We start from the raw sequence: 16,062 nt of genomic DNA, 5'->3' as shown, positions 1-16,062 counted from the left end.
AGGTCTCGGTGTGGCCACTGCTCCAACTGTGAGAGATCAGGAATAAATTGTGCAACATCTATGTTAAAGATGATCTCCTTTGAGACCAGTAGCATGTTTTTAAGTCGTCCGATTAATCGCGATTAGTCACGATTAATCGCGCTTATCGGTCCGCCAGTACCGATCATGCTGACCGAGGCGATTATCTCGACTGGAAGTCTGGTCATCCGATTAATAGTTGACTAACCGTAATTAGTCGTCCGATTAGCATGAGGACGATTAGTTTACAGCAAGCCTTTGGCAACTTTTGGGCCATCGGTGGTTTTGGCCTTTTGGGATGGTAATTTGGTGGTCCATTAGTGAACCAGTGTTCTAATCTAATAGTGTTTAAGTCTACTTCACAAATCAAACTCATAAATTACTAAGTTAGTGACCATCTGACCATCAACACCATCAACATTATGTTCATCTTTGCTTTAAACAGTATACTATATAGTATATATATAGTATATCAGTCCTGAAGTATACGTCCTGTAAGTAAGTATACAGGATGACTCGGACCGATCGACGACTTGATGAGGACATAACTCGTATGGATACAAACATAATAAGAATATATTTAGGGAGAGACATGGATGATGAGTATGTGATATGCTTATGTACAACCATTCGTGCTAAAGACAAGGTGAGCTTGTTCCTGTGTTATTTGTTTACTTATTTTGAGAATAGATTGCTACCTAAAAATATTATTATAATTAGAAATCATGAAGATGATGATGGAGTACTCAAAGATAGGCATGGAGGAGGAGAGGACCAGCAAGGACGTCCAACCCAAGTTAGAGTCCTAAACAATATCAAATTCGAGTCCACCTCGGATTCCAGAACCTTACTTCACCAAAACTGACGCCCTGGCCACATACGGAGTCGGATTTAGACGTTCTATATATGGTTGGAACCAGAATTTCATAGAGCTTCCAATGGTATTGATCCCACCTTAAAATACTTTCTGAGTTGACGGGAATCGTCGACACAAGTGGGCATCCAGAATCTAACAGGGTGCTGTGTCACCGTCTTTTGGGCCGTTGGCCCGTGTACCGTGTTGAAGCCTGTTAGGGTTGCGTCCAGGGAACTTGCATGCTCCTAACTCCCTTTTATTCAGTAGCCATCTCCACCTTAGGGTTTGGGTTTTGCTTAGATTCAATCTGTCATCGAACAGTGTCGCCGTTCATCGGTTTGTGAGACTCCACCTCGTAATCGTTCGGAGCCTTAGATCATCAACGTCGAGTTCTCCACCAATCAAGTTTATCGTACCTCGCGGAAGATTGATTTCAACCTCCTATCAAGTGGTATCAGTTATCAGATTGCCCGTGAGGTATTATTGTGTGCACTTTAGATTGATTTTTGTTCCTCGTCCTAAAGTCCACAAAAAACCCTAAAAAGATTTGTTTCCCTATCCTACAACCATCGATTAGCCTTTGCACTTTCATTTTCAGAGTCTGCATTGCTGAATTTGTGCCCTAGTTATAGTTTTTTTGCTGGTTTGGGTCATGTTTTTAGTTTAGTTTACGTTTTGCATGGTAGTATCTTGTCCGTTTCAATCTCGTCGTCGCGTCCAGATTAGATTTGTTTCTATCCAGTTCGGTATTTTGATCATAACTCTGTCATACGAACTTGGATTTGAGTCTTCTTATACTCTATGGAAAGCTTGTGAAATTATCTATAACTTTGCCAATAGTAAGATTGTCCAGAAAAATCTATATCAGGGAGTAATATGCATAGGAACAGAATCTGTTTGTGACCCAGAAATTATTGAGCAGTATGTATTTCGGGGCCCATATCTCTAGCTTCCTTATTTCAAAATAGGTGTTCCATATACTGAGATTGAAGAGAAAAAGTTGATCTACAACTTTGATATTATGTGTTTTGATATTTGAGGCCGTTAAGAAGGTCAGATAGTCTGTTGAATTTGAACATGAAAATCTGTGTTATACAGATGAGGATTTTGTGATTGTCTTCAATTATATCTTGTTCTTGCAGCACTTTTGAGAAAACAAAGATATTAAAAAAAATGCAAGTGCAAAAAAAAACGAGCCGCACAAAAAAAAAGAAAAAAATCAAAAGTGCTTGCATCCTTTGTGTCCCTTGTGATTTAGTGTATGACCTGCTAGCTTGAACTATTCTAGAAATACGTTTAGACCAGCAACTTACACAAGTACCTGGGGCACTTATTCATCTTTGTTATCGAATTGTGTTCCACCTCACTACTATATTTGGCCTCCAAAAGCTCCACATATATAATCTTCTCTCGACTAGAACAGGTACTTTTTTGCAATCACACCCACGTTCTACGTGTTATCACTCCTGCCACCGTTTGCCACTTGCGAGTGCTGGTAAGAACCTTGTAAGAGCGGGGTAAGACGTTTCATACTGTGTGATTTCACATCCACTCGCTTGAGTAGTCGTAGGAGTCATATCATTATTGTTTTCTTTTATTTTCACTAAAATGATAGGAACATCCAGTCTGGAGCTCTGCGACATGATGAGAGCTCTGTGTGATGCATTCAACATGGCACTAAAATGTTGAAGAGAGTTTCAGGACTTGTTGAACGGATAGACACGATGGCGACTCATCTACCACAGCCTACAACTTCTTCCGCAGATTATATAAAGGATGTTGAGAGCGAGGATGCGAGAGACAACCCGTTGGAGAAGAAAGAACTTGTAAGCAAAGGTAATGATATTGGTGGTACAACTCGAGGTGAGCATAATTTTAGTGCGCTAGATTTTCCCACAATTCATGCTACTGTAGAGCAATCTACAGTGAAACATTTTCTTAATTTTTCTTTATCACAAGATGGTTGTCTTGATATTCCTTGTGATAAAGAAAAGTTGTGTGATGATGCTTATGTTGTTTCAGTGCCACATCTTATGATAGAGATTGATATTGTTGTTTCTAAAACAACCACATATGCTGAAAATAATATTTTTATTCCTATAACTAGTGCGCATGATGAGCTCAAATTGTTATCTTCCTTAAATACTTTGGGTTATATTGAATTTGATATGTTGTGTAATCTGAATTGTTTGGAGGATACACTTTTTACATGTTCTAAATTGACACGTTTGCATAATCATACGTATCATTTTATTGGAAGGTATAATTATAATGGATAATATATGTGAAGCGTCCCCCCATCAGGGAAGACTTAAAAGCGTTAATTTATCAGTCCCAGGAGGCTGATAACACTTTTATTACAACAGGTGGTACATCACCGTACAACTCTTCGCGGTAATGGGCAGTGAAGCGCCACTATCGCGAGGACTACAACTAAAACCCACACCACTACACTAGCTACGAACAAAGGATCATCAGAGTCTTGCGCCATGCGGAATCCAACGGTGGCCTCAACCACAGGCAAGACTGGGTGCAGAACGAAACCCTACTCGTTGTCTTCGGGGACGTAGTCTGGGTCTTCCACTGTAAAAGTAAGAAGGGGTGAGTACAAACGTACTCAGCAAGTCCAATCACACCCACGGAGGGGGTATAACAGAATTTAATGCACAGGATAATCCAAGGATAAGGTTATGGTTCATTTATGGAAAACTCAGTTATGTGCAAGGTTTGTTCAAAAACAACTTTCAAAACGAGTTTTCTAATACCAAAGAGCACACGGTGTTGATCCACACGGGATCCAAGTTTTAAACTGCTACCGGACTCCCCGTCCGCCGTAGCACACGGCACAATAGCCGGACACTTTCCAAACAACTCACACCAGCCCGATCATTCCCAAGAGAAACACTAGTTATGTGACCACACCATAACTTGCCCATTGCCGTGGGCACGGCTATTCGAATAGATTTTAACTCTGCAGAGGTGTGCAACTTTACCCACAGGTGGGGTACCACAGCACGAACACCTTAGTGCCGGTGCAGATCCCATCGAAGCCCTTACCCACCTTAGCTAGACCTGACTAGCCATCACGGGATTTATCAAGGGGTCATTCGACCTACCACCGAGGTTTAACCGGGGCATAAATCACACAGAGCTTATCCCGTCTCCTTGATCACCCGTTGCTCCCAGCTCTCCTGATGGCTATCAGGCTAACTAGTGGGGTTAGGCCAAGCCGTTGCCCATACAACGGTCAAGTGGTTTGCACGACAGGAAGCTAGGTGAGACGACACATCAACTCGGTCCTTAGGAGTGACAAGATGGATATCTTCCTTCCACGCTCAACCACACAGGTACGAGCACACCAACGGCAATTCACACAGAAATGCCATCCATCCCGTCGGACTCACCTTTCAAAACCACATTTTACCCCTTCCCACACACACGCATTTTCTTTATAAAATCAGGTGTTCAAGGTATGGTTATCACAACAAGGGTGGCTATCCTACCACATTTACGACACGCAAAACCATGCAATTTTATAAAACAGGCCACTGGGTCGTGTTTATAAAACTAGGACAAAAATATGCATCAAAGGGCGGAATTGAACTTGCCATCGTCAAGTCCTTGCGGAAAGTCCTGATCGAAGCACTGTCCTTCGGGTTCGGGGTCGCAGAACTGGTCCTCAGTTGCTCGGTCGCAGTCGGGAACCTCGTCGTTCACTCCGTGTCCTACGACGCAAACAAACAGACACACGATCAAGCGAAAGAACTAAAAGCTTTTATCGTTGAGCTTGAATCGGAAATAATTTAGTTACGGAGTTAGGGATGATATCTTTGGGTGGTTTCTTAATGGCATGACTAAAACTATACTAGAAAGGGCTTGGTAAAGTTTCGGGTCGATCGGAGGTCGTTTCGCACATAAAATGACGCGCTAAAGGTGGTTTCAGGGCTTAAATGGGGGTCCAGGGACTTGTTCGCAATTATCTAAAGGGGGCAAGGGCTTATTTGCTAATCCTAGAAATACTAGGGGCAGTGAAAAGTGTGGGGGACCTATTTGAAAATAAGTTTACATGGTGGAGGGGTTTGGTTTGAAAGGGAATAGCAACCATGGGCTTTTCTGCAAAATTTACAAAGGTGGGAGGGTTCTTAACCGAATGGGGAAAAGAGGAGGGGGCTAAGGGCAAAACTGCCCTTCTTCTTCCTCCCCTCACCACGTGAAACAGAGGAGGGATGAGGAGGGCTCGGCCGGCCCCCAAATCCGGCGGCCCTAGGGCCTAATCGGCTCGGGCGTGTGGGGGAAAAGGGAGAGGAGGAAGAGGGGGTTCCATTTTGGGGCTCACCTCGGGCGGGGGCTGCGCGAGGCGGCGGGCCGGCGTGGGGCAGGCGGCGGCGGCCGTGCGGCTCGAGTGGCGGTGGTCTGGGCGCGGGAGAGGAGGTAGGCAGGGGCGGCACGGCTTGTGGGGAGCGAGAGGCTGCGGCCGGGCCTATTTATAGGCGGCCGGCGGTGGGGGAAAGGGGTGGCCGGCGGAGCGGCTCCACGGGCGGCCATTAATGGCGCCCGTGGCTTGCGGCGGGGGCGCGGCGAGGCCGGGCGTGCACGTGGGGGGGCCGGGCTGGCACTGCGCAGCACAGGGGGCGGCGCGGGCGGCAAGGCGGGGCGCGGCAGCGGCACAGCGGCGGGGGGCGCGGCGAGGCCGGGGCGCCAGTGGCGGTGGCGTGCGCGAGCGCGTCGCGGCCGTGCGCGTGCGCGTGGAGCGCGTGCGCGCGCGGTCCGGCGGCGCGGCCGTGTACGGCGGCGTGCGCGCACAGGGGGCGGGTGGCGTGCGGGTGGCCGGGCGGCGGTGGGGCTCAGGAGCAGGGGAACAGGGAGGAAGAAAGGAGAAGGGAGGAGGAAAAAGGAAAAGAATAGAGGAAAAGGAAAAGGGAGAAAAGAAAAAGAATAGGAAAAGGAGAGAAAGAGGGAGAGAAAAACAATGGGGAGAAAAGAAAGGAAAAAGGGAAAGAAAAGACGCGCGCGCCGGCGGAATTCACGGCGGCGACCGCGCGGCGAGACTCGCGGCGGTGACCGCGGCCGGTCGGCCACGCGCGCGCGGCGCTCGCGCGCGGAACGAGGGAAAAGATGGCGTGACTGCGGTTGGATTCGGTTGCCGGTTTCGGGTCTCGGAAAGGTTAGGGTTTCGGGGAGTTAAGGGTTTCAGCGAAACGAAGAATTTAGCGCGAAATTTTCGGGCGAAAATTTTCAGGGTGTTACAAACCTACCCCACTTAAATGAATCTCGTCCTCGAGATTCGGCTATCTTGTAAATAGGTGGGGAAACTCCTTCTTTAGCGCCTCTTCGCGTTCCCATGTTGCTTCTTCTACTCCGTGTCTGCTCCATTGAACTCTGCATATCCGTACTTCGGAGTTTCTTGTCCTCCTAGTGACAGTGTCCAGAATTTTGACCGGTACTTCCTGGTATCGCAGATCCGGCTGTAGATCGATTGTTTCTGCAGGCACATGTTCTCCCTCGGGTACTCTTAAACACCTCCTTAATTGCGAGACATGAAATACTGGGTGTATATCTGACATTTCTTCTGGTAACTCCAGTCGGTATGCCACTGCTCCGACTCTCTTTAGAATCCGATACGGTCCAATGTATCGAGGGGCTAATTTTCCTTGTACCTGAAACCTTCGTGTCCCTCGAATGGGTGAGACTTTGAGATAGACAAATTCTCCCGGATTGAAACTTATTTCCCGCCTCTTCTTGTCTGCGTAGCTCTTTTGTCGGGACTGAGCCGCTTTCAATTTCTCGCGGATTTCCACTACTTTTTCCTCTGCTTCTTTTATAAGTGCGGGTCCTACTAGGGCACGTTCCCCAACTTTCGACCACATCAATGGAGTTTTGCACTTTCTTCCATAGAGGGCTTCGAATGGCGACATGCCCAAGCTGGCTTGGTAACTATTGTTGTACGAGAATTCCGCATAGGGCAGACTCTGCTCCCAGTCCTTTCCGTAGGTTAGGACACATGCTCTCAGCATATCTTCCATAATCTGATTCACCCTTTCGGTTTGACCATCCGTCTGTGGGTGATGTAAGCTTTTCCAGAACCTAGAGGTGAATTGGGTCCCTCTATCCGAGACAATTCGGCTAGGCACTCCATGTAACTTTACTATGTTTTCCACATAAAGCTTTGCCAGCTTTTCTCCACCGTAAGTGGTTCGTACGGGTATGAAATGAGCCGATTTAGTGAGTCGGTCCACTATTACCCATATGGAATCGTGTCCCTTCTGTGTTCTGGGTAGGCCTACTACGAAGTCCATTCCTATTTCATCCCATTTCCAGACCGGGATAGGCAAGGGTTGCAATAATCCTGCCGGCTTTTGATGTTCGGCCTTGATCCTTTGGCAGGTATCACAATGAGCCACGAATCGTGCAATATCCGCCTTCATTCCATTCCACCAATATTTTTGCTTTATGTCCATATACATTTTGGTGGATCCTGGGTGGATGGAGTAGGCTGAGTGATGGGCTTCGTCCATGATTAGCTGCCGGAAGTCTCCATTCCGGGGCACACAAATCCTATCCTCGTACCATAATGTCCCCTTATCGTCTACTCTGAAACCCGGCGCTTTGTTTTCTCCAGTTTGTTTGCAGATCTTCATTAACTCTTGATCCAATCATTGGGCTTCTCTAATTCCATCTTCTAGTGTTGATTGGATGTTTAGCACTTGGCTGGAACCTCGAGGAACAATGTGCACATTTAATCGTGCCATTTCCTCGCATAGATGGTCATCCTTGGGTCCATAGGTTTTCCGGCTTAAGGCGTCGGCTACCACGTTCGCTTTTCCGGGGTGATAATGGATTTCCAAATTATAGTCCTTGACCAACTCCAACCATCTTCTCTGCCTTAAATTTAAATCCGGCTGGGTAAAGATATACTTCAGACTCTTGTGGTCGGTGTAAACCTCACACTTATTTCCGATCAGGTAATGTCTCCAAATCTTAAGGGCATGCACTACGGCTGCTAGTTCCAAATCGTGGGTCGGATAATTCTGCTCATGAGTCCTGAGTTGGCGGGACGCATATGCAACAACCTTTCCGTCTTGCATCAGTACACACCCTAATCCTTGTCGGGATGCATCACAATAAATGACAAAGTCCCGATGAATGTCCGGTAGGGTCAGCACTGGGGCGGTTGTCAGTCTTCGCTTCAATTCTTGAAAACTTCTTTCACAGGATTCTGTCCAAGCGAACTTTTTCTCCTTCTTAAGAAGTTCCGTCATGGGTCGGGCTATCTTAGAGAATCCCTCAATAAATCTCCGATAGTATCCGGCTAATCCAAGGAAACTTCTGATTTCACTTACGTTAGTCGGTTGCTGCCAATTGGATACGGCTTCAACCTTCTCTGGGTCCACTGCCACGCCTTCCGCAGTCAGGATGTGACCGAGGAAAGCTACCTTTTCCAGCCAGAATTCACACTTGCTAAATTTGGCATATAGTTTATGTATCCTTAGTTTTTCCAGCACTACCCGCAAATGTTGCTCATGTTCCTGAACACTTTTGGAGTAGATAAGTATGTCGTCGATAAAGACTACGACAAACTTATCTAGCTCATCCATAAATACCTTGTTCATGAGATTCATAAAATAGGCAGGGGCATTGGTTAGTCCAAAGGACATTACGGTGAACTCAAACTGCCCGTAGCGGGTGACGAAATCTGTCTTAGGGATGTCACTTTCCTTAATCTTAAGCTGAAAATATCCTGACCTTAGATCGATCTTGGAAAAGTACTTGGCTCCTTTTAGCTGATCGAAAAGGTCATCAATCCTGGGGAGGGGGTACTTGTTCTTAATGGTAACCTCGTTCAGTGCTCGGTAGTCCACGCACAACCTCATACTCCCATCTTTCTTCTTGACAAACAGCACTGGGGCTCCCCATGGCGACGAGCTTGGTCTAATGAATCCAATTCGTTGCAGTTCTTCTAGTTGCTTCTTTAATTCTGTTAACTCAGAAGCCGCCATCCTATAGGGTCTCTTGGCTATAGGGGATGTTCCGGGGATAAGGTCTATGACGAACTCTATATCCCTGTCCGGCGGCATACCGGGAAGCTCTTCGGGGAATACATCTGGGTATTCGTTTACTACCGGGACTCCTTCTAAGGGCTTGGCTTCCATGCTAAATACCATTGGGTCATACTTACTATCCCGGGTACGGCAGATCACTTGTACTCCTTCGTGGTTGGTTAGGTGTACCACTTTATCAGTGCAGCCTATGAGACCATTGTGTCGGCTTAACCAATCCATCCCAAGGATCACGTCTATTCCCCCATGCTTAAGTACTACCAAATCTGCTAGAAAGTCTACCCCACTTAAATTGATCCTTACCCGTGGACAACCCAACTGACAATTAATGTCGCCTCCAGGCGTCCGGGTTAATAGGGGTGTTTTTAGTAATACTGTAGGTATTTTGTGTTTCTCCACATAGCTCGAGGATATAAACGAGTGCGATGCTCCAGAATCAAATAGTACTGTTGCCAGGGCTGAGTTGACTAAGTACTCACCGAGCACTACGCCCTGAGCTTCTTGAGCCTCCTGCGCGTCGATGTGGTTGACGCGGGCTCGTCCAAATGATTGCTGCTTCACCTGCTGGCTGCCGTCGTTGTTGCGGACGGGCACTCGGTTGGCACCGGTCAGGGCTGGTCTGGGCCCATTCACCGTGTTGGAGAAGGCTGACGTGGCCGGCTTATTCTTGGCGTAGGGGCAATTGGCGATGAAGTGCCCCGTCTCACGGCAGTTGAAACAGGCCCTAACATTGTTGTTGTCGGAGGCGGCCAGACTTGTGTTGCTCTGCGGGGCCCTCATGGTATTCTGACTCTTGGGCTGTGCTTCAGAGGCTCGTGATCCAGTCACTTGGGACTGAGTCCTATACTGCATTGGGGCCTGGGATCTTGGTGTAGTGTAGTTGGAGTTCCTCGACTTTTGGAAACGGTCCTGCTGGCGAGCCTTACTTTCCAAGAATTTGCGTTTATTGTCCTTTCTTTCTTCGGCCTTGGCCCTTTCTGTGAGGATGGCCTTGTTCATCAGGGTGTTGAAGTCCGGATAGATCTGGGGAGTAAGCAGGGTCCGGAGCTCTGGGCTTAACCCCTTCTTGAACATGTCTTGCTTTTTATCGTCGTCGTTCACCTCTTCCAGCGCATATCGGGCCAATTCTATGAACCGGTGGGTGTATTCTTCCACCGTCATATTCCCTTGTTGTAGTGCGCGGAATTCATCCGCCTTGCGCTTCATAGTGGCAGAAGGAATATGATAGCGGCGGAATTCCCTTACGAATTCTCCCCAGGTGATGGTAGAGGCATCTTCGGCTGCGGCACAGTAGTTTTCCCACCAGGACAATGCTGTTCCGGTGAGCTGGTGGGCTGCCAGAAGGACTTTATCCCGGTCCTGGCATTCGAATGGTTCGAGCTTCCTCTGAATTACTCGCAACCAGTCGTCAGCATCCAACGGGTTGCAGGATCCGGCGAAGGTAGGTGGCTTGGTCCTTAGAAAGGCCGTCAACTTGTCGTTCATATTCTGCCCTCGTGGCTGCCGGTTAATGAGGGCATTCGCCAGAGTCTCCAGTATGAGGGTCTGGTTATGGATGATCTGCGCCAGGTCTCCGAGGGGTGGGGGTGGCGGTAGTTGTTCTCCTTCTTGGCTTCCCCCTCGGTTCTGGCTTACTTCTTGCTCTCCTTGGGGAAGATCTTGTTCAACGGGTTGTGCTCCGACACTAGCGGCTACGGGGTTCCGGCCACGGGAGGCCCTCGCGACGTTCCGGGGGGTCACCTGTTGATCGGGTAGGTTGGGGTTACGTTTATGTGATGTTTAAGTTGTTTAACTCGTATATATATAAGGCAGAATCTATCTTCTGCCGGTACTCCTATAAACAATCAGCACACATCAAACCAGCACACAGCATTACAAACAACAAGCACAAACCCTTTTATTACAGCAAGGGGGGTACAACTTGGGGGTACGACTAGGTCTCGTGCTACTCGGCCAGGGTCTTGCCTTAAGGGTACGGCGTAAACAGAAAGGCTGGGGAGGGGCATCACTGGAATGGCATCGGTCACTCTACTTGCGTGGTGTGTCTTCTTCCGGGGCGGGCAGGGCGAGAGGTTCTCGCTCGCCGTCTTCAGGGTTCCCATCGGTTAGGGGTTGCATTGCAGCATCCCCTTCGTCGGCGGCAGCCGAGCTTTCAGGGTTCTCGGGTGGGGCTCGTGTGCTCCCTAAGAGTGATCCCCAACCTATGACGGGTGTCCCGAGCAAAACATGGTCTTCTCCTATCGCCGGGACTGGTGTCCCACTTTGAGTCCAATCTTGCATACGCCGGTCTCGGGCCTGCCTGAGGCTTTCTTGGGCGACTGCTTCGCTACTGACCGCGGCTGCGGCTCTCGCCTCGGCGTGGGCGGCTCGGATCTGCTGTATCCTCACCGCGAGCTCTGCTTGCTCGGCTCGATGGGTCTGCTCCCTTAGGAGGTTGGCTTGCTCGTCAAAAAGTTGGTCCAGGGCGGCTAGGTAAGTAGCTACTTGGTACAGGGGGCTTTCTTCATGGCGACGTCGCTCCAAGTTTCTCATGCGTGCTTCCCAGACTGGGGTTCTGATGGCCGGCGGGAAGAACTTCGCTGGCGTGGGGGCGAGGTGTTCTTCAAAAATCCGGCACAAATAATGGAGTGCTTTTCTGATGGCCAAGGGGTAGGTGTCTTGGTGCCTAAACCCTGTGGCGGTCGCTCGCCAGGGCTGGATGTCGGGGTAGCGGTTACTCCTGGCGATGACCAGGATCACCCTGCAGCGGAGGGTACCATGGTGCTCGTACTCTCGGCTGTAGTACCTTGGGCGCTCTGTAACGCCAAGGTCCTCCAGGGTGTTGATTAAGAGGCTGGGGAATCCAGGTGCAGCTTGGCAATCGCCCTGGGTCCATCCTTCCTCAGCCATCTGAAATAGAAACGGGGTAAACAACCTGGTACAGGTGCAAAAGGGAGTAGATGATATTTATTTTTACAACAAGGGTGGTACAGTTTTCATGGATACGTGGTCATTAGGGTAGGGTTTTTGCTAGGGGTGCTAATCCTATCATGGGGATTCCTCTTCGGTCCTGATAGAGCGCTTCTTTATTGGGAGGAACCCATCCATCTCATTTTCGGTCTGAGTACCCTTATCCCAATGGGTTTCCATGGGTTCTTCTTCTTCTTCCTCTATCCACCCACCTATTCCATTGCGGTTCTCGTATTCTTGTATCTAGACTTGGAGGGCGGCCACTGAATACTCGGCGTTCGCAGCTCTTGTTCGTTGCTCCTCCAGCTCCTGGGTTATCTTTTCAATCCCATGGATTAGCTGCTTCAGTTGTGCCGCCTGCTCGCGGTAGAGTGCATCCAAGCCAGTAAGGTAGATGGACAGGTGGGAGACCGTATCTTCTAGGTCTTCTTCTCCTCGTCCAAGTCCCCTCATTCGGGCAATCCAAGTGCGCCCTCGTCCCTCAGCGGGTGGGAAAAATCCCATAGGAGTCCGCTGAAGGTGGTGCCTGTAGAGCACACGCAGTCGTCGCAGGGCTTTACGAGCGGCCTTTCGATAGGTGTCGGGGAAGCGGAAGCCAGTGGTGGAGATGAACCAAGGGTCCACGTCAGGGTAGCGGGTGCTTTTCTCCACAAAAACCATTGTGTCGCACCGAAGGGTGCCTCCAGCGATGTACTCACGGTAGGCATACTCCGGTGGTTCCATAACCCCGACGCGTTCCAGGCTGAGCAATAGCAACTTGGGGAGGCCGGGCTCTGCGTGGCAGATTCCGCTAACCCATCCATTGCCAGCCATCTGGAACAAGGCAAAGACCAGGGGTGAGTGTTTGTGTAGAAAGTTTCTAAACCAGGACAAGTTCTAGGGTCTGAAAAGGGGTCTCGCTCCTAGGGTCACGTCCTACGGCCAGCCTACGGCTCTGATACCACCTGAAGCGTCCCCCCATCAGGGAAGACTTAAAAGCGTTAATTTATCAGTCCCAGGAGGCTGATAACACTTTTATTACAACAGGTGGTACATCACCGTACAACTCTTCGCGGTAATGGGCAGTGAAGCGCCACTATCGCGAGGACTACAACTAAAACCCACACCACTACACTAGCTACGAACAAAGGATCATCAGAGTCTTGCGCCATGCGGAATCCAACGGTGGCCTCAACCACAGGCAAGACTGGGTGCAGAACGAAACCCTACTCGTTGTCTTCGGGGACGTAGTCTGGGTCTTCCACTGTAAAAGTAAGAAGGGGTGAGTACAAACGTACTCAGCAAGTCCAATCACACCCACGGAGGGGGTATAACAGAATTTAATGCACAGGATAATCCAAGGATAAGGTTATGGTTCATTTATGGAAAACTCAGTTATGTGCAAGGTTTGTTCAAAAACAACTTTCAAAACGAGTTTTCTAATACCAAAGAGCACACGGTGTTGATCCACACGGGATCCAAGTTTTAAACTGCTACCGGACTCCCTGTCCGCCGTAGCACACGGCACAATAGCCGGACACTTTCCAAACAACTCACACCAGCCCGATCATTCCCAAGAGAAACACTAGTTATGTGACCACACCATAACTTGCCCATTGCCGTGGGCACGGCTATTCGAATAGATTTTAACTCTGCAGAGGTGTGCAACTTTACCCACAGGTGGGGTACCACAGCACGAACACCTTAGTGCCGGTGCAGATCCCATCGAAGCCCTTACCCACCTTAGCTAGACCTGACTAGCCATCACGGGATTTATCAAGGGGTCATTCGACCTACCACCGAGGTTTAACCGGGGCATAAATCACACAGAGCTTATCCCGTCTCTTTGATCACCCGTTGCTCCCAGCTCTCCTGATGGCTATCAGGCTAACTAGTGGGGTTAGGCCAAGCCGTTGCCCATACAACGGTCAAGTGGTTTGCACGACAGGAAGCTAGGTGAGACGACACATCAACTCGGTCCTTAGGAGTGACAAGATGGATATCTCCCTTCCACGCTCAACCACACAGGTACGAGCACACCAACGGCAATTCACACAGAAATGCCATCCATCCCGTCGGACTCACCTTTCAAAACCACATTTTACCCCTTCCCACACACACGCATTTTCTTTATAAAATCAGGTGTTCAAGGTATGGTTATCACAACAAGGGTGGCTATCCTACCACGTTTACGACACGCAAAACCATGCAATTTTATAAAACAGGCCACTGGGTCGTGTTTATAAAACTAGGACAAAAATATGCATCAAAGGGCGGAATTGAACTTGCCATCGTCAAGTCCTTGCGGAAAGTCCTGATCGAAGCACTGTCCTTCGGGTTCGGGGTCGCAGAACTGGTCCTCAGTTGCTCGGTCGCAGTCAGGAACCTCGTCGTTCACTCCGTGTCCTACGACGCAAACAAACAGACACACGATCAAGCGAAAGAACTAAAAGCTTTTATCGTTGAGCTTGAATCGGAAATAATTTAGTTACGGAGTTAGGGATGATATCTTTGGGTGGTTTCTTAATGGCATGACTAAAAGTATACTAGAAAGGGCGTGGTAAAGTTTCGGGTCGATCGGAGGTCGTTTCGCACATAAAATGACGCGCTAAAGGTGGTTTCAGGGCTTAAATGGGGGTCCAGGGACTTGTTCGCAATTATCTAAAGGGGGCAAGGGCTTATTTGCTAATCCTAGAAATACTAGGGGCAGTGAAAAGTGTGGGGGACCTATTTGAAAATAAGTTTACATGGTGGAGGGGTTTGGTTTGAAAAGGAATAGCAACCATGGGCTTTTCTGCAAAATTTACAAAGGTGGGAGGGTTCTTAACCGAATGGGGAAAAGAGGAGGGGGCTAAGGGCAAAACTGCCCTTCTTCTTCCTCCCCTCACCACGTGAAACAGAGGAGGGATGGGGAGGGCTCGGCCGGCCCCCAAATCCGGCGGCCCTAGGGCCTAATCGGCTCGGGCGTGTGGGGGAAAAGGGAGAGGAGGAAGAGGGGGTTCCATTTTGGGGCTCACCTCGGGCGGGGGCTGCGCGAGGCGGCGGGCCGGCGTGGGGCAGGCGGCGGCGGCCGTGCGGCTCGGGTGGCGGTGGTCTGGGCGCGGGAGAGGAGGTAGGCAGGGGCGGCACGGCTTGTGGGGAGCGAGGGGCTGCGGCCGGGCCTATTTATAGGCGGCCGGCGGTGGGGGAAAGGGGTGGCCGGCGGAGCGGCTCCACGGGCGGCCATTAATGGCGCCCGTGGCTTGCGGCGGGGGCGCGGCGAGGCCGGGCGTGCACGTGGGGGGGCCGGGCTGGCACTGCGCAGCACAGGGGGCGGCGCGGGCGGCAAGGCGGGGCGCGGCAGCGGCACAGCGGCGGGGGGCGCGGCGAGGCCGGGGCGCCAGCGGCGGTGGCGTGCGCGAGCGCGTCGCGGCCGTGCGCGTGCGCGTGGAGCGCGTGCGCGCGCGGTCCGGCGGCGCGGCCGTGTACGGCGGCGTGCGCGCACAGGGGGCGGGTGGCGTGCGGGTGGCCGGGCAGCGGTGGGGCTCGGGAGCAGGGGAACAGGGAGGAAGAAAGGAGAAGGGAGGAGGAAAAAGGAAAAGAATAGAGGAAAAGGAAAAGGGAGAAAAGAAAAAGAATAGGAAAAGGAGAGAAAGAGGGAGAGAAAAACAATGGGGAGAAAAGAAAGGAAAAAGGGAAAGAAAAGACGCGCGCGCCGGCGGAATTCACGGCGGCGACCGCGCGGCGAGACTCGCGGCGGTGACCGCGGCCGGTCGGCCACGCGCGCGCGGCGCTCGCACGTGGAACGAGGGAAAAGATGGCGTGACTGCGGTTGGATTCGGTTGCCGGTTTCGGGTCTCGGAAAGGTTAGGGTTTCGGGGAGTTAAGGGTTTCGGCGAAACGAAGAATTTAGCGCGAAATTTTCGGGCGAAAATTTTCAGGGTGTTACAATATGGTACATCGAGTTTATATTTGTTCAGATCTAAAAGCATCTTTTGTTGAACACCAACATGGTCATATAGAGAGCTATAGTAACACTAATCCTATAATATCAAGTTCCTCTAGTTTGGTTTTTAAGAAACAGGTTCACTTCCAAGAAAGGGAGCATTGTTGGCTATTAAATAGGACCTCTTCAACACCAGAACTCAAACCGAGGACGGTTTGCTTTCAAGAAGGGGAGAATGATGAGGACATGACTCGTATGGATACAAACATAATAAGAAT

Source organism: Panicum hallii, chromosome 6 (assembly GCF_002211085.1).
Source record: "Panicum hallii strain FIL2 chromosome 6, PHallii_v3.1, whole genome shotgun sequence".
Lineage (NCBI taxonomy): Eukaryota > Viridiplantae > Streptophyta > Magnoliopsida > Poales > Poaceae > Panicum > Panicum hallii.
Note: the sequence above shows the minus strand (reverse complement) of the source record.